Below are 25670 nucleotides of genomic sequence, written 5' to 3'. Positions count from 1 at the left end.
ACCTCCCAAGATTCTCAAGGACTCTCTGGAGGCCGTCCAGCTCCTTACCCTCCCTGGTAATTCCTAGGGGACCGCAGATCCATATATTTGCCTGGTTGTTGCAGAGTTCTCCTCTAACATTCCCCAGGGCAACATAAATGTAACAACCCTAATTCTGAGTTTACCACCCTTCTCCCATAAAATTACCACTGTCCATGGTACCACTGTTTTCAGTAACCGAAGCCAAAAACTTGAAGTCATTCTGAAGTCTTCACCTTCCTAACATTTTTATGTGCTTAACCAACAAAACCTCTGGATTTGCTTTCTTGTCGAATTATGTCATATCTCTATATGTAGAGTCTTTCTTCATCACTACGGCCTCTGCTGAGCTCAGGACCACAGTGTGGTTTTTAGGTGGCCGTGGGAGGAGTTGGTTGAGCCTCTGATTTTTGGTTTCGGCTCTGGTTGTGATCTCAGTGTGCTGAGACTGAGCCCTGGGTCAGGCTCCAGGTTCAACGCAGAGTGCGTTTAAGACTCTTTCTCTCTCTCTCCCCTGCACATCCTCTCTCTTTCTCTCTCTGCCCTTCCCCCAATAAATAAATCAGATGACCATGGGAGCGTCTTCCCTGCATTTACATCTCCACTTCTCTCCACTCCAGTCCATCCTGCAAACTGCTTTCACTTCAATCCATTTCTAAGATGTCAACCTGTCACTTGAGAGACAAGCTTCAAAGGACCTATTATCTCTCTACTGACCTCAGAAAATGCTTCACCTCTATTATAAATATCTCTTTGTAAGCTGACTTGTTGGTTTTGCTAAGTACTTTCTCAAACACACTCACATGTAAACAGTAATTTTCTCAACATTTTTTTTTTAAATATGCTTCGGTAGAATTTAGAGTTTAAGTAAAAAGGCATGTTCTCTTTGCAGAGTATGGAGTAAAGATCACCAGTGTTGCTAATTAAGGACAATTCTTCATATATTTTATGTCACAAAGGAGTCTAGTTAATAAGGTTGGAATTATTTCACCAATAATTAACGACTGTAATCATGACTTGCAGATAAGTAGATGATCCCCTACTTCCTCAAGTGGAGAGACAGACGGATGACCTTTCTGGGTCCATACAAACTGAAAAAAAAATGACTAAAGTTTTTACAGTTCCACACCCAACATCACCACTGAGAGCATTTGGGCCTGGAAAACTTTCAAGCCAGTATGACCTGTCAGGAGACCTGATACTAGGAAAAATCTCACTAATGATTTCATTTAAGTTCTGATTTTGTTCCCTATACTTCCAAAACTTAAGTCATCAGTGTAATTTACTGGACATCTATACAAAGGTGCTTAGGCCAGGTATAAACTAAGAAATATGGGGCAACTTTTACAATTCCATTAGTGTGGGGTTAGTTGATTTTATTTTATTTTTGCTGAAAATATTTAGATAAAGTCATATTTATTGAGGTCTTTCCTCTTTTATCAGCACATACAATAGCATTTATCTTTCTACTCCCTGGAAAACTGGGATGTACAACCACATGACTCAAGAGATTTTCAAATGTTAAAGTTACATGCCCAAAAGTATGTAGAAAAGAGAAGAGATATTATAATCCTAAAATAACAATGAAAACATACTTACTTACCTTTCTCCCATCTGCAGTGAAAACTATAAGGGAATGAAAAAGAGAGGAACTTATAACCCAAACTACAATATCCATATGGAAGCTCTGCCAAGGCCCTTGAAAATATGAGCAAGACATGGAGGACAAAGGAAGAGTCCCTGGTCTAGAGAATCCAGCAGAATCACAGAGAAAAAGGGTCTCCAGTAGCTGGCCAATCTGAAGGACAAAATCAAAGATCTTTTGTTTGAAACAGGATGTGGATACAGAGAATGCTATAGTTGCTGCCCACTTGAATAGCCTGTCACCTTTAGGGATGTGGAACACAAAAATCTCCAGGCAAGACAGCTCTGGAAGACACAGGGCAAGGAGGCCCCCAAGTGGTGGTGCACAGCACTGCGCTTCTAATCTTGACCGGAGACTTCTCAAAGACACCCCGCATTAGTCCATTCAGTACGTAACTGACTTGAATGTGTGTCGGAAGACAAGCTTTAGCCTTCTGGGGGACATGAATGAGCACACAACAGACAAATATCTGTCTCTCTGATATCCCTTCACACACACACACACGTATTTTACTGGGTTTTAAGGAAAGGTATGGAATGTTCCTACAAACATTTCTATACACGATTGGTCCTTAAAATCTGTTCCAATAAGAACTTCTCTCATTCGAATACAAATAAGGAAACAAGAAATAGAAGAGGAGTGCTATAAATATGCTGTAAAGAAAAAAAAAATGATTACAAACAGGAAAACAAAACCAAGACACTTTAGGGAAAAAACACACACTTTTGTCATGGCGCCAAAAAGAGTGATTAATCAATGCCTCATGGAGCCAAAAAATGTAATAAAAATGACCTCTGTAAACAGAGTTCAAAACAAGACTCGAAAATACAGTCTTAAAATTGCATATTTAATTATTTAGGGATTTTCTGTGGCTCGGCATGCCCTCGCACCACATCTTCCTCCTGTTTGCAACTTAAACATTTCATACTTTCTCGGTTCATCTAGGACAGAGGCACTTGGTGAGGTGGAGACAGTTTTCTTCCTGCCAGCAGCTCTAGTTAAAGGTTAGGCGGTAGAGACATTTAATATACTGACCAAAATGTGGCTAGGGAATAACGTGTGAATTTCAATTCATTCTACTCTCATATCTCATTATCTTGGATAATTAGAGTTAGCTCTATTTTGTGATCGAGGAGAGATTTTTAACTGTGTTGTTGGTAAACTTACAACAAAACAGGAGATAGATACTAATAAACTATGAAAGTTCGTACATAATACTACATTGGTCAATTTCCAGAAACATTATGTTTTCCTTTACGTATATTTTTTAATATACCAATAGTGTTTAACTCTCTGTATTAAAATATTATTTCCTAAAAAAATGAAGAGTTGGGAATAACAACTAGTTCACTGAAATGAAAGATACAGAAAAGCAAACAACCATTTATTCAACATCCGTTAAAAAATTTCTGCTTATGTCCTCCTAGATGCCAAGTACTCTTCTAAGAAAGGATACAGCCATCAACAAAAGACAGAGTCTCTTCATAGAGTTGGCGTTCTGATGGAGACGATATATAGCCTATATATAGTGTGTGTATCTATAGTGAGTCCTTTCCCAGAAGGTGGCATTTGAATAAAGAGCAGAAATTCCAAGTGAGATGAGGAAAAAGACCAAGCTAATGTTATCTCTATCATGACCACAATTTAAATGGTTTTAAAAGATTAGAGAATCCTAAAATATTAATAAATATTAAGAGAATGTGTGGTGGTGGTAAATAACCAAATATTTAATAAAATACATTGTACAAAATGAGCTTTTTACACAATGAAATATTTCTTATAGCTATATAAATATGCAAAGCCAAAAAATACCTGTTTATGAGATATTTTCTTTTGTAAGGTACTGATTGAGGGTAAAATGAAGAAGTGGTCAAATTACAGAGGTTATATTCCCTTTCCACGGAGAAGATGAGGAAAACTTAAAGACTTAAAAGGACAAATGATCCTATCAAATCTGTATGTAGAACATGGTAATGATGCCTGTTAGAATAAAACCCAAGATAAAAGACTATTGCCTGTAAGTGAACTACGATTTCTACTCAGAGAATCACAGCTCACCACAATGCTTGATATGTCTTAGGTAATAGGCATGTTACCTGTACCATCTCATCAACCTTCTCAAATCTTAAATTTGGGTCATTATCGTATCCACATTTGAGATGATAAAACTGAGGATTAATTAGGATTTGTAACTTGCTCATAGGAAAACAGCTATTAAGTAGTGGAACAGAGATATTAGTCCCAGCAGTCTGACCCAAGACCCACTTACCCTTCATAAAATATTGCCTAGAGGTAATGTGGTTTCTTATCCCAGTAAACATCAGCCACCCCAACAATATTAATAGTACTTATTTCACTCTCAAAACTGTGACCAATCAGGACATTATACTATAAGTTTTCCGTAATTAGAGGTCTTTGTCCAGAGGCATAGATTAGTAAAGAACATGAACCTCACGGGCAATGGGACTTCATCTTCATCATTGATAAATACCAAACGCCTAAAACCATGCCTTCTGAGAAATAACAGCAACAAACAAAAAACTGGTTCAATTAACAAGGACTGTCCTTAAAATTATCCCCAAATTAGGGTTAATGATAAAGTGAATTAAAGTTCAGCATAAACTCATGGTCTTACATTCAACCATAAATCAGGCAGAACAATTTTGGGTGTCCTTGCGTGTGTAGGTATGTATGTGTTTGTTCCTGTATTTGTGTGTGTGTTTGTGTTTCTTTTTGTGGAACAGAGGGCATTCATTAAGAACTTGTTGTAATTCTCTTTCTTAGTGCAGTTGATTTGGGATTATGTGTTTTTTTTTAATTTTTTATTTTTTATTTTTTACAAACATATATTTTTATCCCCAGGGGTACAGGTCTGTGAATCACCAGGTTTACACACTTCACAGCACTCACCAAAGCACATACCCTCCCCAATGTCCATAACCCCACCCCTCTTCTCCCAACCCCCCCCCCCCAGCAACCCTCAGTTTGTTTTGTGAGATTAAGAGTCACTTATGGTTTGTCTCCCTCCCAATCCCATCTTGTTTCATTGATTCTTCTCCTACCCACTTAAGCCCCCATGTTGCATCACCACTTCCTCATATCAGGGACATCATATGATAGTTGTCTTTCTCCACTTGACTTATTTCGCTAAGCATGATACGCTCTAGTTCCATCCATGTTGTCACAATTGGCAAGATTTCATTTCTTTTGATGGCTGCAAAATCATCTGGAGTACTAGATCTATTTTAGTCTAATCATCTTAATAATATTTTCTATTAACTGAAATTAATACTGATCGGCAATGACTTTGAGAATCAAGAGAACCACCCTTTTGTGTGACCTACTATGTTTCAATTTCTTAACATGGAATTAATCATGAATAACAATGAAATAACTGCTAAAAGCTCTTTGAAGAATTGTTTTAGGCGCATCTGGGTGTCAGAGCGGCCAACTCTTGGGTTTCAGCTCTGGTCTTGATCTCAGGGTCCTGAGATGAAGCCCACATAGGGCTCCACACTCAGCAGGGAGTCCGCTTAAAAGATTCACTCTTCCCCTGCGCCCCCTCCCTCAAATAAATAAATAAATATTTGTTCATTGTATTAGACAAGAGAGGAATTATTTTCCTTACATGTAGAATCAATACTTTGTGTTCTACTGCAATGCTTTATAAAACTAAAAGACTTTTCAGTTCTTCGTTCATTATGTACATCATAATAATGAAAATATTCATAAGAGCTAGAGGCACTAAGAAAAGTAACAGAAATTGTTAAATGTGAAAAAAATGGATAAAAATTCAGAATCAAACCAAATTTTTAAGAATTACGCTTCTTAAAACGGGTGGCATTGCTCACACCCAACAAATCTGTTTTCAACCTCATAAGAGAATCTGAAATTGTCACACTCAGAGATATAAGTCTCAGGGCAACTAGCTCTTAATTAAATGCAACCAAACAACTTTAGCTGTGTAGATTGTCATCTACAGTAGCTTCAACCACTTTAAGGAAGCCCATTTGAAGTTTCTGGCCTTATTTCCTCTCAAAAGAAACAATCAACCAATCAATCAACAAACAAATAAACCAAACAGCTTTTCCTGTTCTGAGTGGTGTCGTTTTTTCCCTTTGTAAATTTAGAGAAAATCAACTGTAGGTCAATCCCCAAAATTGGCCTGACTTGTTCAAAAACAATTAGAGATTGAGGCAGGAGACTTTTCTTCTACACAATTTGCCTTTATTCTAAAATCAAAGGGTAGTGTCAGTATCTTCTCCCACCAACACTATGGTGCACATGATGTGGGGTGAGGGATGGGAAGCAAACTAACTAGGCAAATGGAAGTCAGAGTGCAAGAGCTCCCCACGGCACGCGGGGTATCCCTCAGAACATGCAGGTGTTGAGTGCACTTCCAGCAGTGGGTGCCAGCATGAGCACGTAGCCAGAATGGGTGGCACAGATTAGACCAGCAAGCCGGGCAGAAAGACATTCAGTGAGAGGATCCAGGGTGCTGGGTCCAAGAAAAGGAAGCCAGTAAGGGATCAAGTTTAGCCTAAGAAAAGTAGGTGAATGGTTCTAAGCCATACTCTGGGAATTAGAGCAAAGACAATATCTTACTCATTGCTGTCTCATCCACTTCCTGATATACATTTGCAAGACCAACTAAACTAGAGGTTAAGAAAGTTACAAACATGGGTTCCAGGCTAGGGAAAATGTATTACCCTCCCTAGTCTTACACATTTTTCCTAGTGTGCAAGAGTGAGGGTCAGAGATTCGGCCTACTACCAGTAAGGCGACTGATAATTGAAACTTCACAGTTTTCTGATTTGTTTATAGGCTGTTTCTCCCCTGGTCCTCCTATGGATAGAAAACCTACATTCAGTGACATGCAAAAATCTCGATTGCATTTTGATAAACCTGTGTAACTAAACTTATCAGGATATAAAATATTAGCATCACATCCCCCTTCCAAATGCATCCCAGCCCTCGCCCATCTCCAGAGGCAACCATTGTTCTGGTTTCTTTTTTACATCATAGCTTAGTTTCTGCCTGTTCTAGAATAGCAGCATGAATGCAGTGTGATATAATATTTTTGTTTCTTATTCTCACCAAAATATTTTATAGATCCATCCAGGTTGTAGCATGTATTAGAAATCCATTCTTTAAAAAAAAAAAAAAAAGAAAGAAAGAAAGAAAGAAAAAGAAATCCATTCCTTTCATTCCTTTTTATGCCTGAGTAGCATTCCATCCATGAATATACCAGTTCGTATAGCCACTCTCCTATGGATGGATAACTGAGATGCTTCTAGTTTTTGTTTGTTATGACTAATGTTACTATAGACTTTATTATACAAAATTTGGGGGGAATTTGTTTTAATTTCTCTTCTGTAAAAAATCAAAGAAGATGGGTACAGCTATTTTTATTTGTAAGAAATTGCCAGATATTTTCAAAGTGATTATGCCATTTTCATTCTAACCAATAATGTATGAGATTTCCAGTTATACCACAATCTAGACACATTTGCCAGTCTTTTGAATTTAAGTAATTCTGTTGGATATCAAATCTTAGTTGTTTTTTTTTTTTTTAAGATTTTATTTATTTATTTGTAAGAGAGAGAGAGAGTGAGAGCGAGCACAGGCAGACAGAGTGGAAGGCAGAGTCAGAGGGAGAAGCAGGCTCCCTGCGGAGCAAGTAGCCCGATGTGGGACTCGATCCCAGGACACTGGGATCATGACCTGAGCCGAAGGCAGCTGCTTAACCAACTGAGCCACCCAGGCGTCCCTCAAATCTTAGTTTTAATTTTCAGTTCCCTGATGACTAATGATTTCGAGCATGTGTTCATGTGTTTTTTCACCATTCATAGACCGTCTTTTAAAATGTATTTGTGCAAATACATTACCTATTTTACTGATTTTTTTTTACTCATTTTTGCTGGATTATAGAGTTTTACCTAATTCTGGAGATCAGTCACCAGTTATGAATATGATCAATAATGTCCTCTGCAGCTTGCATATTTTTTTCCCTAACAGTGTCTTTTGCCAAGCAAATAATTTTTATGAAGTCTAATTTATTATTTTAAAGCTTTCTGATTTTAATTTCTATGTTTAGATTTATGAACAATCCTGTGTAGTTATTATTTTTATATTGTAAATTTGTGTATTTTTGTGTATTATGTAAGGCAGGGTTTGATATTCATTTTCTCTGTATATCAGAGATCCAGAAAATTTTGATTAATAGATTTTTTTCATCCCCCCCATTTAATTGTTTTGACATTTTTATATTTTAAAATGGTCCTTAAAATTAGGGTTTATTTCTGAGTTCTGTTTTCTGATTCACTTATTTCTCAGTTGTTATACCTGAAAAACAGTTTTTATTATTTTAACTTCAGAGTAAGCATGAGGTCAGATAGTCAAAGTCTTTCAAAACTATTCTTTTTTTTTCTCCAAAGATTGTTCTGGATATTTAGGTCCTTTATAATTATATTAACTTGAGAATAAACTTATCTATATCTTAAAAAAAAAAAAAAGACAGTAGCAGCCTGATGTTATTATGATGATTCAGATCACACTGAATGCACCCAATTGTGGACAACTTGCAACTTAACAATACTAATTCTTCCGATCTCTGAACATAGTTTATATATTTTTTTGTTCTTCTTAAAGTCTTTGGTAGTGTTATATTGCTTTCATTCCAGAGGTCTAGCACTTCACCGTTAAATTTATTCCTTAAATATCTGATAGTTTTGATACTATTGTATTTGAAATTCCTTATTTAATTTTATTCTCTGATTTTTTGCTGCTAGTTAATATAAATTTTTTACATACTAGTCTTGTATCCTGCAGACTTATTAACTTACTAGTTCTAATGATTATTTTGTATATTTCTTAGAAATGTTTACATGATTGTTTACATAATTATTAAACAAACATAAAATATTAAGCATAAATATAAATGTTGACACGAACAATTGTGTCATATGCAGATGAACACAGTTTTACTTCTTTTCCATCATTCTAACTTTTATGTCTCTTGCTTGACTTGTTACAATGGCTAAGGTCCCAGTACAGTGTTGAACACAAGTGCTAAGGAGGAGCATTTGCCTTGTGCCTGAGCCTAAGGGCATGTGGTAAATATTAGTGAAACTAGATGTTGGAATTATTGTTGATGCTCTTTATTAGATTCAGGAAGTTTTCTCCTATTCCTAGAATCTTATCATTTTATCATGGATAAGTACGCATTTTTTTCCAAATGCTTTTGTACATTTATGGAAATGATATTATGGCTTCTCTTTTTTGTTCTCTTACCAAGTAAGTTGCATTGATTGAATTTCAAATAGTAAGTTAAACTTGCATTCCTGTGATAAACCATACTTGCTTGCTTATGCTGCTTTAACTTTTTTTACATATTGATGAATTTAATTTGCTAATATTATGCTAAGTAATTTTTAATTGATCATCTATTTCCTCCTTTAATCCTTTCAATTTCACCACACTTTTTTTGCAAGCTCTTTTATTAGCTGCTTATATTACACATTCATGATTGCTATTGACAACTGGTTCTTTTATCACTATGCATCCATCTTTCCATTTTGTTTGTTTAGGTTAAATGGCCCTACATGTTGAAATAAAAATAAAAAGTAAAAGTCATTCTTTCTCTCAAATACTCCACATTGTAGTTCTGGAGGAAAACAGCCAACTAACAATCAAAATTTGATGCAAAGAGTAGTATATTTTAAATTATACGTCATATAATATGAAAGTACAAAGAAAAATGCAGCTTTACAGAAGAATTGGCCCTTGGATGATCTGTTAGTTTCATCATGGTGTGTCCACGCACAGTAACACTTTTGTGGACATTTTACTGTGTCACTATGCCTGATGGGGGTAGTTACATAAATGTGGAGTAAAGATGTTTTATTACTGGGATAATCCAATTTGCTGACATTAAAAAGATTGATGTATTGCCTTAAATTCTTATCTTGGACACAAACACATTTATCTGATTATACCATTCTTAAAAAAAAATTTTATTCACCTATAACCACCATAGTGTAACTAATTAATAGAGATGAAGTAATTTCAAATGTAGTTTCCCTCCTTTATATTAGGACCTTCTAACTAAATTGATACCCACCCTAGATACTCCTCTTGCAGAACAGAATTCTGATTGAGTTGTTGTAGGGTTGTAATTTGTGTTTGCCAAAGCAGCGCCCCCTGCAGGACTCGCCCTTGCAAAAGTGGTACGATGTTTTCATCAAGTAGCAGAAAATCTACCCTGGGCTCATAGATACCGCTGTAACTTATCAAGTAAATGAAATATTAATGAAAGAGTTTCTCCCACCATCAATAAAAGACAATATAAACTTGATTTCCATATCAGGAACCCAAGAGAGATGGTATCTACCTTTTCGTGTGGGTTTCAATTTATGTCTAACCGACTACAGAAGTAAAGTTTCATTGCTGGAAAAAGAAGCTGATGATTATCATGTTGAGAATTTGTGCCTGTCTACAGGCAGTTATAAATGAGGCAGTAATATAATGAGTCTGTCACCTAAAATCATCCATCACCTGTCACATCATTAAGATAGCTTAATTTCCATAATCGCTAAATTGCATAACCACTTCTCAATGCATAATTATTAAATAGAGTTAAGCATTGTGTAGGCAAAGTGTCTGGATCATCAGTTCCAGGCACTGCAAAGTCTAAAAAGATGAAGTCAATGGCTGTGTCACACAGGCAGCTGCATGTTTCTAGAAAGAATTAGTAAATTGAATGGCAAGAAGGATATCTATGTTTCATAGGTTGCATGGTCTTCTGTAAGCTCCAAATTGGTACATTTTAGTTATTTTACACAAAACTTCCTCCTTTCATGACTGTTAAAACCCACTGAACTTATCATTCTGCAAAACCCTGGGAATCCACAGCTCTTGCCTGGACGAAAATGTATATAAACTTTCTTTCAGAAGTTAAAAGGTAATAATAAAATAAGAAACCAACACATCTTTGAAATTTTAGGAAATACATGAATATGATTATTAAAATGGGATTTGTGACCTTGCTAAGCTCAAAATAAATACTGCATCATAAAATAAGCAACATACTTAAAAGTAATGTGGTCCATTTCCTTTTATCATGGGATCACACAAGTTCCTAAGACTTTAAAAATACGATGTTAAGACATGACAGTTGAAAGCCATTACTTTGCAGGACACCTCTAGGTTCTTACATTTCTAATCAAGACTGTCATTTCTCACTGACTTTTGATGCCTTGAAGGGAAGAAAAAATTATTTTTCCCCTTGATTTATTCTGCCTGTCGAATATACAACCTTAACTCTGAATTTTTATGAGGCTTTTCCCAAACATCCATTGGTACAGTGAGTTCATTTTTGGACTAATAAATTTTTCCTGTGAGTTTATACAAAATTATTGGGTTCCAGAGATTTCCATTTCATAAAATACTGAAACACAATGTTCTATATGACAATTGGAGGGGAACTGTTATGGGAGGTGGCTTAAATTAAATACATCAGCTAAGGAATGCCATAAAATTCATGTTCTTCCTCCATGTTGTGTGAAACTTCTTACATAGCAGTCGATAACATCTGGATGTACCAACCCTAATTAAGCAAACACAGCAGGAAAAGATCTCCTTACTGCTAATCCATCTGACACCTGCAAATTCCTCATTAAACCAGACATACCAATGAGAAGAAGGCTTTAGAATTAGCAAAGCCTACCTCTACCCTTCACAGCTAAAAGTAACAAAAGTCAGTGAAATGAGAAATCTAATATATATTTAAACCTACACTCTTGATTGACTTGTTCTACTTTTGAAACTTAGTGCTAATTTTATTTTCTAAAATTTTAATGTACAAAAATACACACACACACAGAGTTTGCATACTACTTTTGTGGTGTAACTGTTAAATTTTGTATGTAATATTTTATTCAGATGTACACTATTTTAGGCTTTGGTTTTTTTCCAAATTATTTTATTTTATTTCTTTTCAGTGTCCCAGCATTCATTGTTTATGCAGCACACCCAGTGCTCCCTGCAATCTGTGCCCTCCTTAATACCCACCACCAGGCTCACCCAGCCCCCCATCGCCCTCCTCTCCAAAACCCTCAGTTTGTTTCTCAGAGTTCACAGTCTCTCATGGTTCATCTCCCCCTCCAATTTCCCCCAACTCACTTTGATTTTTAATTAAGTCAGAAATAAGGTCAATTATTTTTCTCTTTAGCATTGTGTTTCTTATTTCCCAAGAAAAATAGCCCAAAAAGGGACTCACATATTTCTTATTCTTGAGACATATTTCTTGGTGAAAAAAAGGTGTTTTAGCAACAAATAAAACTTAGTAAACATTTAATTCTTTTATCTAACTTGAATGGTTACATAGTAACACATTAGTTTCCCTGAGAATTGCTGCAGTAAAGACTCTTGTCTTCTTTGATGATGACCCTTCTTTTTTCCTACTGAAATACCTGTGAGAAGAATAAACTCTTGTGCAACCTATCCTAGAATATTCACTGGTCTCAATTTCATTTTGTATTAGCAGGCAGGGGCAACTAGGTGGCACAGGAGATTAAGTGTCCAAGTTTTGGTGTTTGCTTGGGTTGTGATCCCATGGTCCTGAGATCTAGCATGGGATCAGGCTCCATGCTTGGGGGGAGTCCACTTGAGATTCTTTCTCCCCTCTCCTGCCCCTCCCCCAACTCATGTGCATTCTCTCTATCAAATGAATAAGTCTTAAAAGGAGAAGAAGAGGAGGAGGAGGAGGTGGAGAAGGAGGGGGGAAAAAGAAGGAGGAGAAGAAGAAGAATCTCAGATAGTAACGATAAATAGCCCCTCATGATTCCAAGGTCCTGTCTATTTGAAGGATTGGCATGCTTAGCACAAAATGCTGAGAACTTCTGAAATGCACACTATCTGGCAACTGGACCACTGGTATGACACGTATGAATCCAATCAAGCCATGTCTTTCAACCCCTAACCCTTCTTTAAAAAAAAAATGTATTTTCAACATTTTGAGGAACCTCCATGCTGTTTTCCAGAGTGGCTGCACCAGCTTGCATTCCCACCAACAGTGTAGGAGGGTTCCCCTTTCTCTGCATCCTCGCCAGCATCTGTCATTTCCTGACTTGTTTATTTTAGCCATTCTGACTGGTGTGAGGTGATATCTCATTGTGGTTTTGATTTGTATTTCCCTGATGCCGGGTGATATGGAGCACTTTTTCATGTGTCTGTTGGCCATTTGTATGTCTTCTTTGCAGAAATGTCTGTTCATGTCCTCTGCCCATTTCTTGATTGGATTATTTGTTCTTTGGGTGTTGAGTTTGCTAAGTTCTTTATAGATTCTGGAACCCAGCAATTGCACTATTGGATATTTACCCTAAAGATACAAACGTAGTGATCCAAAGGGGCACGTGCACCCGAATGTTTATAGCAGCAATGTCCACCATAGCCAAACTATGGAAAGAACCTAGATGTCCATCAACAGATGAATGGATCAAGAAGATGTGGTATATATACACAATGGAATACTATGCAGCCATCAAAAGAAATGAAATCTTGCCATTTGCGACAACATGGATGGAACTAGAGCATATCATGCTTAGCAAAATAAGTCAAGCAGAGAAAGACAACTATCATATGATCTCCCTGATATGAGGAAGTGGTGATGCAACATGAGGGCTTAAGTGGGTAGGAGAAGAATAAATGAAACAAGAAGGGAATGGGAGGGAGACAAACCATAAGTGACTCTTAATCTCACAAAACAAACTGAGGGTTGCTGGGGGGAGGGGGTTTGGGAGAAGGGGGTGGGATTATGGACATTGGGGAGGGTATGTGCTTTGATGAGTGCTGTGAAGTGTGTAAACCTGGTGATTCACAGACCTGTACCCCTGGGGATAAAAATATATGTTTATAAAAAATAAAAAATTAAATTAAAAAAATGTAAATGCCCTTTTTTCTAATGTAATTCTAAATGTCTTCCTTCCTTTTCTTTCAAGTTTTTATTTAAATTCCAGTTAATTAACATACAGTGTAATATTAGTTTCATGTGTACAATTGAATGATTCCTCACTTATGTACAACACCCACTGCTCATCGTAACAAGTGCCTTCCTTAATATGCATAACCACACAGTCAAGTAGGAGAACAAAGTTATCAGGACTACTAGAATGTTATCATTTCCCTGGTTTTGGTGGGTTGTAAAACTGAAGAGGTGTCCTTCTAGAACTATGCAATTTATTCTACAGATAACAGAATAATCTGTCTTTATTACTTGTAAAAGTTGCACCATCCTTTGTGCCATGCCATGGCAGCACTCTCTTTGATGAAGCATGCAACCAAAGATTAACAACTAACATAATTTTATTTTATTTTTTTAAGTTTTAAATGATCACTTCCTCTACGTGATAGTTGTACTGGGTATAATACGTCCAGTATACCATTCAATCCATTTTGACATGTTAATAAACTCGTAAAAATCATACTCCTGTTAAGATAAAGAATTCTTTTATGCTGTCAACAAGACCACCCCCCAGGTTTAGTTTTTTTCTAGAAGGATCCTAAGACTCAGCATGTCATACTCATAGCAGTAATTTGTTACAGCAAAAAGATACAAAGCAAAAATCAGCAAAGAGAAAAGGCTCAAACAGTGATGACTAGGGGAACCAGGCACAAACTTTCAAGAATCCTCAACTAGAGGAGTTACACAGGACAACTTTCATTGCCCAAGCAGAGAGCTATGACCACGTATGTGGAATGTTGTCTCCCAAGGAACCCTAGTGGAGATTCAGGGCCCATAATTTTTCCTGGGGTTGATCATGTAGACACAATCTGCCTAGCATGAATGAAAATTTTAGCCTCTAAGAAAGCAGGTGTTCAGCATAAACCAATTATAGTTTGCATAAATAGCTTAGGCTAGTGAACCATTCTTAACAGAGAATGATGGGAATCATCCCAAAATGCAAACTCCCAGATGCTGGTCAAGGGTTAACCTTGCAGGCAGGTCTTGCAAAAGATCAGAGTTTCAGGCCTGCTATGTGTGTCCATTACTAGTTGGTCCTTTAAGAAACCACAGATCCACTTTCCACCAAAATAAATTAGTTCTGCCTTTCTAGAAATTCATATAAATGAGAGTACATAGAATAGCAAAATGTCATTTAACATTTAATTTTCATATATAATTCATACTTCTAAAAGTCTTGGGGTTTGATTTCATCTGTGGTGTTTCATTTTGTTTTGTTTTGTTTTGTTTTTGGGGTAACATTTTCTATCTCAGGAACCACGGCCATCAGCAGCTCCAGGCTCACCTGCACACAGCATGGCCTCCAGAAAGGAAAGTCTCCAGTCAGGTGTCCATTTGAAAGTCTTGGGCTTCTTAGTCCATTTGAGCTGCTATAACAAAATATCGCAAACTGTGTGGCTGATAAACAACAGAAATTTATTAGCGTTTGGAGGATAGAAGTCTAAGATGAAGATGTTTACATTCTGGTGAAAGACCCTCTTTTAGGTTGCAGACTGCAAACTGTAGACCTCTCATTATATACTCACATAATGCAAGTGGCTGGAGACTCTCCAGTGTCTCTTCTGTAGAGACAGTTAATCCCATTCATGACAGGCAGCTCCACCCTCATGACCTAATCATGTCCCAAAGGCCCCACCTCCTAGGGGATACGAATTTTAACATATGAATTTGGGAGGGACACAAACATCTATATCACAGCATCAATGAAGAATTTGACTAGCTTACAATGAGTGCTGGCTCACTTCTGACCAAGAGCTAGACCAAAGAAGGCTGGTTTGGCTTGCACTCAGAACTATAATAGAGGTTATCAAGGAAGAGTGGCTTTCAGGAAAAGCAGGATCCATCTCTTGGGAGAAGGATGATATTGAGATAGACAACATGGTAATTTGGTGGTAATATGGCTCCAATGTAGTACTATGTTTAGTTTTTTGGATGGCTATAAATTTTCAATTCAAAACAAAAATACTTTAATTTACTCAACAATGTTATTACTCTACTAGGGACCTGGGACACTATAAAAAGGAACAGGAGGAAAATTTTGCTCTCACACCATCTGTTCTCTAGACTGGCCATTACAGCCAGCCGTGTAACAGTTCAGTAGATTCTACAAAGTGGACAAAAGACATTCTGCTGAAAACAATTTCATCTCTCATTTTAAAATGAAAAATGTTTTCCCCATTATATTTTCATCTCCCCTAACTTCTTGATAAAGAAATTTATCTGACAATTATTCAGTCAGAAAGCTAAATACCAGGGTTTGAACCTCAATCCACCATTATTACTCTGCCTATCCAGGTAGGGAAGAGACTGACTAGAGGGTACTTGGTAGCCAAAACAGAAAGTAGACTTCATAAGTCGTTTATCAATTACAGTTTTTAAAGTTCTGATCTTAATAGTGCTATTCTAATTGAATTGTATTCATGGATTAAAAGACACAGTATTATTAAGATATTAATATTTTCCCAAGCTGACCTATATATTTGTTTTAATTCCTATCAGAATCCCCACAACATAGATAGATAGATGATAGATAGATAGATAGATAGATAGAGGTGATATAGACATAGATATGGATATAGATATAGATATTTAGATATTTTACAAGGTAGCTTTAAATTTTATTTTGGAAGGCAAATGAGATAAAATAGCCCAAATAATTTTGACAAAAGAACAACATTGTTCTGATTTCAAAACTTAACTAAAATGGTATACCAATAAAGTATACTAATATGGGAAAACTATACATATTGATCAATATAACAAAATAGAATATCCAAAAATAGACCCACACATTGATTTTTGGCCAGGGCCAAGGCCAATTCAATGGAGAAAGAATAGTGTTCTCAACATGGTGCTTACACAAATATCCATGTGACAAAAGAATGAACATTGATCCTTACCTCATACACTATACAAAAATTAACACTAACTGTTTGGTAGACCTAATGTAAAACCTTAAACTATAATGCTTTTAAAACAAAACACAGAAGAACATCTATCATGGGTAGGCAAATATTTCTTAGATATACAAAAAACACAAGAGATAATAGTACAATTGATAAATTTATTTAAAAATAATGACACTAAAAGAAAATGTACAGAGAAACGACAGACTGAAGAAAATATTAGCAAACCAAAAAGAACTTGTACTAAGAATATATAGAGAATCCTCAAAATTTAATAATCAAAAAATAAGCTATCCAATAAGAAATGGGTGAAGGCACATGAAAATATATCAACAGTATTATTTACTAGGGAAATGCAAAGCAAAACCACAAAGAAAAAAAAATCCAATTCCAAAATACATCAATAGAATGGCTTAAAAGAACACTAAAAAAAAAAAAAAAAATTGATGTAATGGGAATATTCTGTATCCTGATTATGGTGTGGCTCCATGACTGTTAAAATTCTGTCAAAACAAAAAAACAAATTAAACCAAAAAGGCTACCTTCTACTAAATTGCATAATACAGTTGTATAATACCTTCATTTAAAAAAAGGTATGACTGACAAACAATAGTCATTCATAGATAAAACTGAAAACTGAACATTTTATTTGTCTTTTTTGAAGGGTGTTCTCCAAATAGATGCCCAAAATTGTAAATGTTAAGAAAATTGAATAAATATAGTGAAATTATCATGTGTGAGTAAGAATTATCTTATGTAAGCCTATGGATGGGTAGATGATTACTGATAGATAAGACAGGGCTATGGAGATACATATTCATCTTCAACATGTTTTTTCTTATAAACTTTTTAAAATAGTGATGGTTAAGCCGAAGTAATCACTAACAAGTTATAGTCATCTGAACTAGGCTAAGTAATAGAAACTCTAATAAAAGACATGACTCTAATTTAAAATAAAACAAAATGAACATAATCTAATGCTATTTCCCTGATCCATTTAAGGAAGTGAATGACTCCTCAATCTTTTAGTAACTTAAAGAGTACTGGATTTAAATAAAATGCTTTGGCACATCATGAAAAGTACTTGTGTTAAAACACATTTCCTATAGATTATCCATGATCTGGCCTCTATTTATATCCCTTGCAAAATTTTTATATATGTTTCAGGTAATGTATTTTTTTTTCCTGCTACCTACTTTTTTTTCCTGCTACCTATTTTAAGAACAAGCCTATTTTTTGCTTAAAGTTTGATCTTTACATTTTACAGAGGAGCACAATGAATTACAGAAAGTTCTAGCAAGACTGACAATTAGTAATGGGGCAAGGAAGGGGAACAGGCAGTCTGAATCTACAGTCCTCCCTCTTAAATACCATAGAATGCCATGAAGGAAAACTCACTGTAAATTTTGTGGTAGATATACGCACTTAACCATCTGTGAAGCGCTGTTTAATATTTGACCCTCAGGGGCTAGAGGTCAAGGCAAATATATATCAGATCACACCCATTAAGGATACACTGGGGATAGTTAATGAGAAAACATCTCAAAGAGTTATTTTACCAAGTGGTCAAGAAGGTGAAAGAGACAATTCAAGGAAGAACACGCATCTCCAAGAACCTTGCATGTGAGGAAGCCATCAGTCTTGGAGTCTGACTGGAAACACGGAGAAACCTTGAAAGTCAAGCAAAACTCATGCAAAGCAAGAAGTCCAACTAGGCCAGGTCTCCTTGGGCTCCCCTATGTTTAATTAGTAAGGGGATGTGTTGTAAGATATCTTACATACACTTATATATACTAAAAGAATCATTTTTATCATATCTACTATTGTAAAATATTTTATATTGAGTAGAATAACGCAGATCTTCTTACCTCTATTTAATGATGAAGAAATGGAGACTCACTTGCTTGCCAAGGTTATAAATTCCAGAAGCAGTTCAATATCTGAATTTCCCTTGAAGTGTTCTTTCTCCTTTACTAGATTGCTTCTTGTTTGATAAATTCTAGAAACACAGACAGCTAATCCTTAATGTGGAATTAATTCATTGTTGAGGTGTCTGTGCTGCCACATTTAATTAACTTCGTGTATGAGAATGAAGGAGGGGTAAAATCTTGGAATGCTGGTACTTGTACTTTTTAACTGACCTGATGCTTTTTAGAGGCTTGGGTTGATGGCCCGCAGGTGCAGTCGGTATCCTGGAGTCAAGGGCTAACACTGAGATTGTGATGATACTAAAGCAGCTTAAATAACCCAAAGGCTAAATTATAAATTATTTTCTTAAGATACCTGCTTTTATTTTTCATTTCCCAGGAAATTTAATAGGCTATCAGTGGCTTATTCCCAATTACACATACATACATATTTATAGTTAATCTAATGTATTCAATGAAACATGTAGATTTTATATGTGAGTTTATGTATACCTTGATATGTATATCTTGATATGTTCCCACCTCTGCTCACCAAACCTGCTCCACCCAGCCCTCAGTATCTTGTGAAATGGAACTAGTTAGAATTTTTTCAATACCTTGGTTTGTTAACTCCTCTTGAAAGGCTTCCCATTACACGCAACATTAGGAAATAATATCCAACTACATACCCATGGCCAACAAAGTCCCACATCTCTCCCTGCTTACTTCAACTCTATCTCCTATGCCCCTTGGCCTTCCTCAAGATAAATCAACATGGCCTCCCCATCCCCACTTGAAGGCCTTTACAGTTGCTGCAAATTCTGTAACATACACTTTACCCCACATCTTCCCAGAGGTGGAATCTTTCTCACCCTTCAAGTGTTTTCAAAAGTTCCCTATACAGATAGGTTGTCCATAACCAACTTATGAAAAAACATACTCTTCCAACTTTTGTGTTGTTACCCTTCTTCATTTTCCTTATGGCAATTAGTACTGCCTGAAATTACATTATTTATTTTCACATTTATTTATTGTCTTTCCACTGGATAGGAGAAAAGAAGGCAATGACACATTAAGATGACTCGCTTGGCAATATGTCCATAGTCATTCACGCACAAGATATTTGCTGAACACTGCTTTAGTTCAGCGGTCTTAGAAGCAGGGTTTGAAATCCTAATTCTGCTTTGAGTGGTTTATTGAGGGAGAGCCCTCAGCAGGAGAGCTAGGGAAGAAGGTGGTCTCAGCTAGGAAGAAGGTGACTGGCTTTAATCCCAAGGAGAATCTCTGAAGCAAAATTGACTGAAGTATTCATCATCCTCCTTTGGTTGGTACAAGGTGGACAGACTTTCATACTCTCTGTCAGTGATCACTGGCCAAGATCTACATGTGGCAGGACATGGGTAGCCCCTCAGGTGACAGTGAGGGAACGCCTCACAGAAAACAGCAGCTCGCAGCCAACACTCACTTCAGCTGGGGGTGGAAGCACTTGCCAGAGGAAAGGATGGGCTGGTCACTATTGGCATCTACGGGAAGCCCCTTGGAGAATCCAAGCATTGTTCAAGGTATTGAGCCAGTCCCCAGCTGAGACCACCTGTCAATGCACTGAAGGCAGTAGATTTGGAGGCTCCTGTGGACCCAAATAAAGTCTTGAACATGAAATATTTTTATACTGGTTTGACTCGACTTATCTAAAAGCCCCAAAAAGCAACATCTATTTTTTTAAAAAGAAGAAAAGAACAAAAGAAAAAAACAAACAACTTTCCTATTCACATATTCTATCATGTTCCCACTAAATACCTAGGGATTGATATTAACATTACTAAAGCACCTAAAACAATTCATACACTAATTCCTGGAACTCTGTGAATATGCTATTATTAGACAGGAGGGGGATTGGAGTTGCAGATGGGATTAAGGTTGCTAATCAGCGGATCGTCACATAAAGGGAATATCCAGGTGGACCCAAGGTAATCACCAGAGTTCTTCAGAGTCAAAGAGGAAAGCAGAAGAATAGCTCAAGGTCAGTCAAGATTGTCTGCTCTTCTGCTGTCTTCAAAGGGAGTTGCCAAGAGCCATGTGGGTGGCCTCTGAACGCTTGAAATTGCAGAGAGTGGATTCTCTCTGGGGCCTCCAGGAAGAGAGCCCAGCCCAGCTGACGCCTTGATTTTTAGCCAGTGAGACCCACTCTGGACTTGTAGCCTCCGGAAATGTGAGATAACAAATTTGCATTGTTTTAAACCACTTCTGCAGTGATTTGTTATAGCAGCAACATAAAACTGATATATGCAGCAAATAAGCTAGTTAACTCTTGTTGAATTTAATGTCATGTTCATCAAATGTGTTGGAGGAAGAACCTTAAATACCTGCTAATATTTCTTGATTTCTTGTTAAATGTACATTTTACAAATATAAATGTTACTATTATAACATCTAAATTAAACTCGATTTTCTGAAATACAGAAAGGTCACTTTACGAGATAGTGCTGCAGGTGTGTAAACTGTTCACAAATTATACAGAGAGAAAAATCATGATTAAATATTAAAAGGTACATGGCACAAACCTTGGTTTGTTGCAAATAATGAAAATATATTTTCTGGTTTTTTTTTTTCTATAATTCTTGTGTCATTTTGTAGATCTGGAATCACACCTTTAGAGTGACTTTAGAATAAATATGTATTTTTAAATGATAGAAAATAATCTCGTTCACCATGTAAAATACAGTGAGGGCCTTTCAACAAGCAGTATCAGTGCTATTGGCTTCGAAAGCCTTGGCATGAAGGGGAAGTCTAAGTAGCCATCTCCAAAATATCCAATACTTCGTCACAAAATTTTTTTTCAACAGTGGATGAATAAAGTTTATTATATTTTCTGTGTCTTATAGTGTTTATCATTTCAAAGATTCTTTATTCTCATATTCTGGACTTGAAAATATACCATGAAAAAAAATAAGGAAAGAAGGAGAAGAAGGAAGGAAGGAAGGAATAGAAAGAAGGAAAAAGAGGGGTGCCTGGGTGGCTCAGTGGGTTAAAGCCTCTGCTTTTGGCTCAGGTCATGATCCCAGGGTTCTGAGATCGAGCCCCGCATCAGGCTCTCAGCTCAGCAGGGAGCCTGCCTCCCTTCCTCTCTCTCTGCCTACTTGTGATCTCTGTCAAATAAATAAATAAATAAATAAAAAAGAAAGAAAGAAAGAAAGAAAAGAAGAAGAAGAAAGGAAAGAAAATGCCCTTGACCTTTAAACTACCCTCTTTCTCCATGACCACTGACACTCTTGAAAAGGTGTCTCATGTTCACTAACCGTCTTTTATCCACGGTGACACAGCATTACTCACCCTCTTCTTCTGACTTCCCCCCTGCCATTGCCACCAGCAGTTCAGATTCCAGGTTAGGGGACATCCAGGTAGCATTTGACACAGATCAGCAGGGCTTCAGGCACACTTGGGAGATGTGTTTTGGGTGTAACCCGTTATGTAGACAGAGAGATCTTGGGTGGCTTGAAGCAATATGAGAGCTAACATGTTCAGGAGTGTAGATTTGCTGTGGTAAAGTTTTGTTGGAACTGGAAACCATTTTAATACTATACCTAAGGTCTCCATGAATATTTGTGGACAGATTACTAAACTTCGTGTGTTTGCAAGCAAACAGTTATACATAGGGAATTACATCTCTTACATAACTAAATGTTAAAAATTAATTTTTCTAAGAACACCTGGGTGGCTCAGTGGGTTAAGCCTCTGCCTTTGGCTTAGGTCATGATCTCAGGGTCCTGGGATCAGGTCCCGCATCGGGCTCTCTGCTCAGCAGGGAGCCTGCTCCTCACCCCCACGCCTGCTTCTCTGCCTACTTGTGATCTCTCTCTGTCCATGAATAAACAAAAATATTCTTAAAAAATTAATTTTTCTAAGTTATGGACCTCTATAGCAAGTAATTCTTTTGAAGCTGAACTTGTTAAGTATGTTTGTGACTCTCAGTTCAGGCCGGAAAATTGTATAGTAAGATGTGTAATAAATTTCCAAATTCTTTGTAGAACTCAATAGCCCATGTTATTGTATAAATTCTTCCTTAAAACTGAAATAAGTACTTACCTCAGAGATGTTCAACTTATGAAATAATACATTAGGTAGAAAGGGGTGTCCGTTTAAAAACAAAATTACTACTATTTGATAAAATTCACTGATCTCTGAGTTTTATGATTGTATGTCCTCTAAGTAAATGAGGATTTATAGAATATCCTAATTAGAGTACATGCATACTTGCACAATTATAAAAAATTTAAAGGAAATGGTGGCTTTATTCCATATATTATTCTTTTAATCAATTTTTCTTTATGAATTAGCCAAATACTAACTAATAGGTTAGAAAACTTTAAATATACTTCCAGTTTCAAGAGAAAAGCTAAATGCTCAACGGTGTCAAAATTATTGATGTTATATAACAGATGATCTTCTCAGAGACTAAAGCACAGCTGGTCATGTAATTTGTCACATCCTTGCTCAAAATTAAAAGCCACATCTTTGACACATTGTACCTTTTCCCCATTGACATTTTCAAAACAAGCCATGCAGTTAAAATGCCCAGGAAATCACTGTATATTCCTAAATGTTTTGTTATTTTTTTAATCTGAGTTTTTATTTTTCAGAGAAGGAAATCTGGTTAGCATAAAATAGATAACATTGTTGATTTTTTAAAAAATTACTATCTGTATTCCATTACCAGGAAAAATAAAGCAAGTTCTATTTTAGCATATAAAAGTTTTAACTTTTAGAACATTTTAATTTTATAAGTGGACACACAAAAATAACTTTTTTGAACATTTTGAAATATAGTTCCTTTTTTGTGAAAATGTGATAAACTGGAATGATTTCGTTTTCTATGGTTTGAATGACAAAGGACATTTGTGGAAGGAGCTGAGTGAAAAGAGACATCTAAATGGTTAACAGTGATTTAATAATATTGAAGTTGTAAACATTAGTATTCCAAGTTTACATCTGTGTTTTCTTATTCCTATATAAGTAGCTGCTACTTGATTAAACATCCTTTAAACCAGCAATGTTATTTATAAAAATCTATATAACTTCCGCTTAGCCCAAAAAAAGCATTTTAGAAAAGAGATGGTAAAGCAGAAGATATATTTAAACCATACCAAAAGAAAATGAGATTCCAACCATAAATTGGAAAGTATAAAAGTTTATAATCTAAGGACTCATAAAGAAAATGTGAAAGTGTTTTTGTTCCGCAAGTTACTGAACTTTGCAATTGTATTCCTGCTGAGCAGAAGGTAAATTGACCTAAATTTTATAGACTCTCCAATTCTGTGTAGTAGAGATTGGCTTGGAAAAATAGAGTTGGAGAATTATCGTTCAATTGCTTGGGGAACACAACTTCAATTGGTATATTTGATTTATTAATATTGATTTTTGTACCGACTTCACAAAGCCACATGTTTATTTTCCACTTTGAAGTAAATTATCCCTTCTTTTTTGGGGGGGAGGGGGATAGATTTGTACTTGAAGTTTTGCTGATGAACTGGTATCAAGAATATATTGAGCTAATATTTTATGAAATCCACAATGTGAGGCCTTAGAGAAAAGAAAGCTGAAAGAAAAGAGTAATTTCCTCTCAGGAAGAATGAGCTCTGGGAGGTGGAGAGTGGCTTCTCAGGAGATCTGAGCGCCAGGAAACTTAGTGGGGCAGCAGAGAGGACAGCTTTCAATTCTGCTGAGTGCTAGGATCAAAAATGACTGCTGTCAACAGTGCATTTGAGATGACGCATGATCAGACCTTCCTTGCTGTCAAGGTAGAGATGGAGGGGCAGAGCGTTCTGAGGTGAAAAAGTAGCAGAAAAAGATGGCCAAGCAGCACCAGTGTTAGTAAATGGTCTGGTATGGCTGAGCTGGTGGAAAAGGTACAGCAAGAGAAGCGCATTGTGCAGGTGATGAGAGAAAAATGTATCAATTGAAACCCTGTGGCAGAGGAGTAGGAAGCAATACAGATACCACTGTACAGAGAGAGAATCCACGGGATTCCCAAGTAGATACCATACTGCTGTAGGATGAGTGTTAGAAAACCATATACCCCTGCACCCTAGCCCTGTATCTACTCTGGCTTCTCACAAGTTCCTTGGTCTCCAGGTCCCATCTACTCAATCTACTTTCCTCCCAAAGTCTCAAGTGTGGGGTCTAGAACCCAAACCAGCAGTGATATCTTTCCTTTGGAACAATGGATACAGTTAAGTCATATGAAGATAAGGGAGGACAATAAAAAACTTAGGCCTTTCCCTATTCTTCCATTCTGCTTTAACAAAGGCAACGGAATTCTATTTCCAAGAGACCACCTGTCTGGTTTCAAGTTGCAGTCAGGCTAAAAATGCCATCAAGAGGACTCAGTATATCCTGTGAGTAAATATCACACGCAAGCCTTGTAGTCATAAGTCTGGTTCCCAGGCCTCCGCTGGCCAGGAAGAAGTCATCTGTGGATTACACAATCAACCAGCAAAATGTCTGACGTTTCAACACAACATGACCAAGAAGATAACTGTGCAATTTACCAAGAAACAAGAAGCAAAGAGAAGGAATGAGAAGAGATGAGAAGGGAAGGACATGACCACTGTGCTCTTGGTGCAGACTCTTGGTGAAGGAAGGTAGGGCGTCCAGGTTCAGACCTAGGCAGGCCTCGTGCAAATGAACCTCAGGATTGAAAGCTTCTCTTTCGCCCAAAGCCTCTGAAATATGCCTTGTATCAGGAGAAAGATACTCGTATGTTAGTGTGTGACAAAGAAGTCTTATCCTTTAGATTTCTCAGGACCTATAATGAAGTCTTAGGTTCTTGGTTCTTAGAAATCTCTTATTTTTGGTAGGAGCGGGGGGGGGGGGGGGGTTGATGCGAAGTCTGAATTTGAAATAAATAAGGCTAATAATTTTTTTAAGATTTTATTATTTATTTGAGAGAGAGAGACACAGAGAGAACATGAGTGTGAGCCGGGGAAGGGGGTGGAGCAGAGGGAGAGGGAGAAGCAGACTCCCCACGGAGCAGGGAGCCTAACACGGGGCTCCATCCTGATCAGGGGACTCCAGCATCATGACCTGAGCTGAATGAAGAACAGTAATTGACTGAACCATCCAGGTGCCCCAAGACTAATAATTTTTAAAAAGAGAACTAAGTTGATGGCCATATT

The sequence above is a fragment of the Mustela lutreola genome, chromosome 5 (genome assembly GCF_030435805.1).
Source record: "Mustela lutreola isolate mMusLut2 chromosome 5, mMusLut2.pri, whole genome shotgun sequence".
Lineage (NCBI taxonomy): Eukaryota > Metazoa > Chordata > Mammalia > Carnivora > Mustelidae > Mustela > Mustela lutreola.
Note: the sequence above shows the minus strand (reverse complement) of the source record.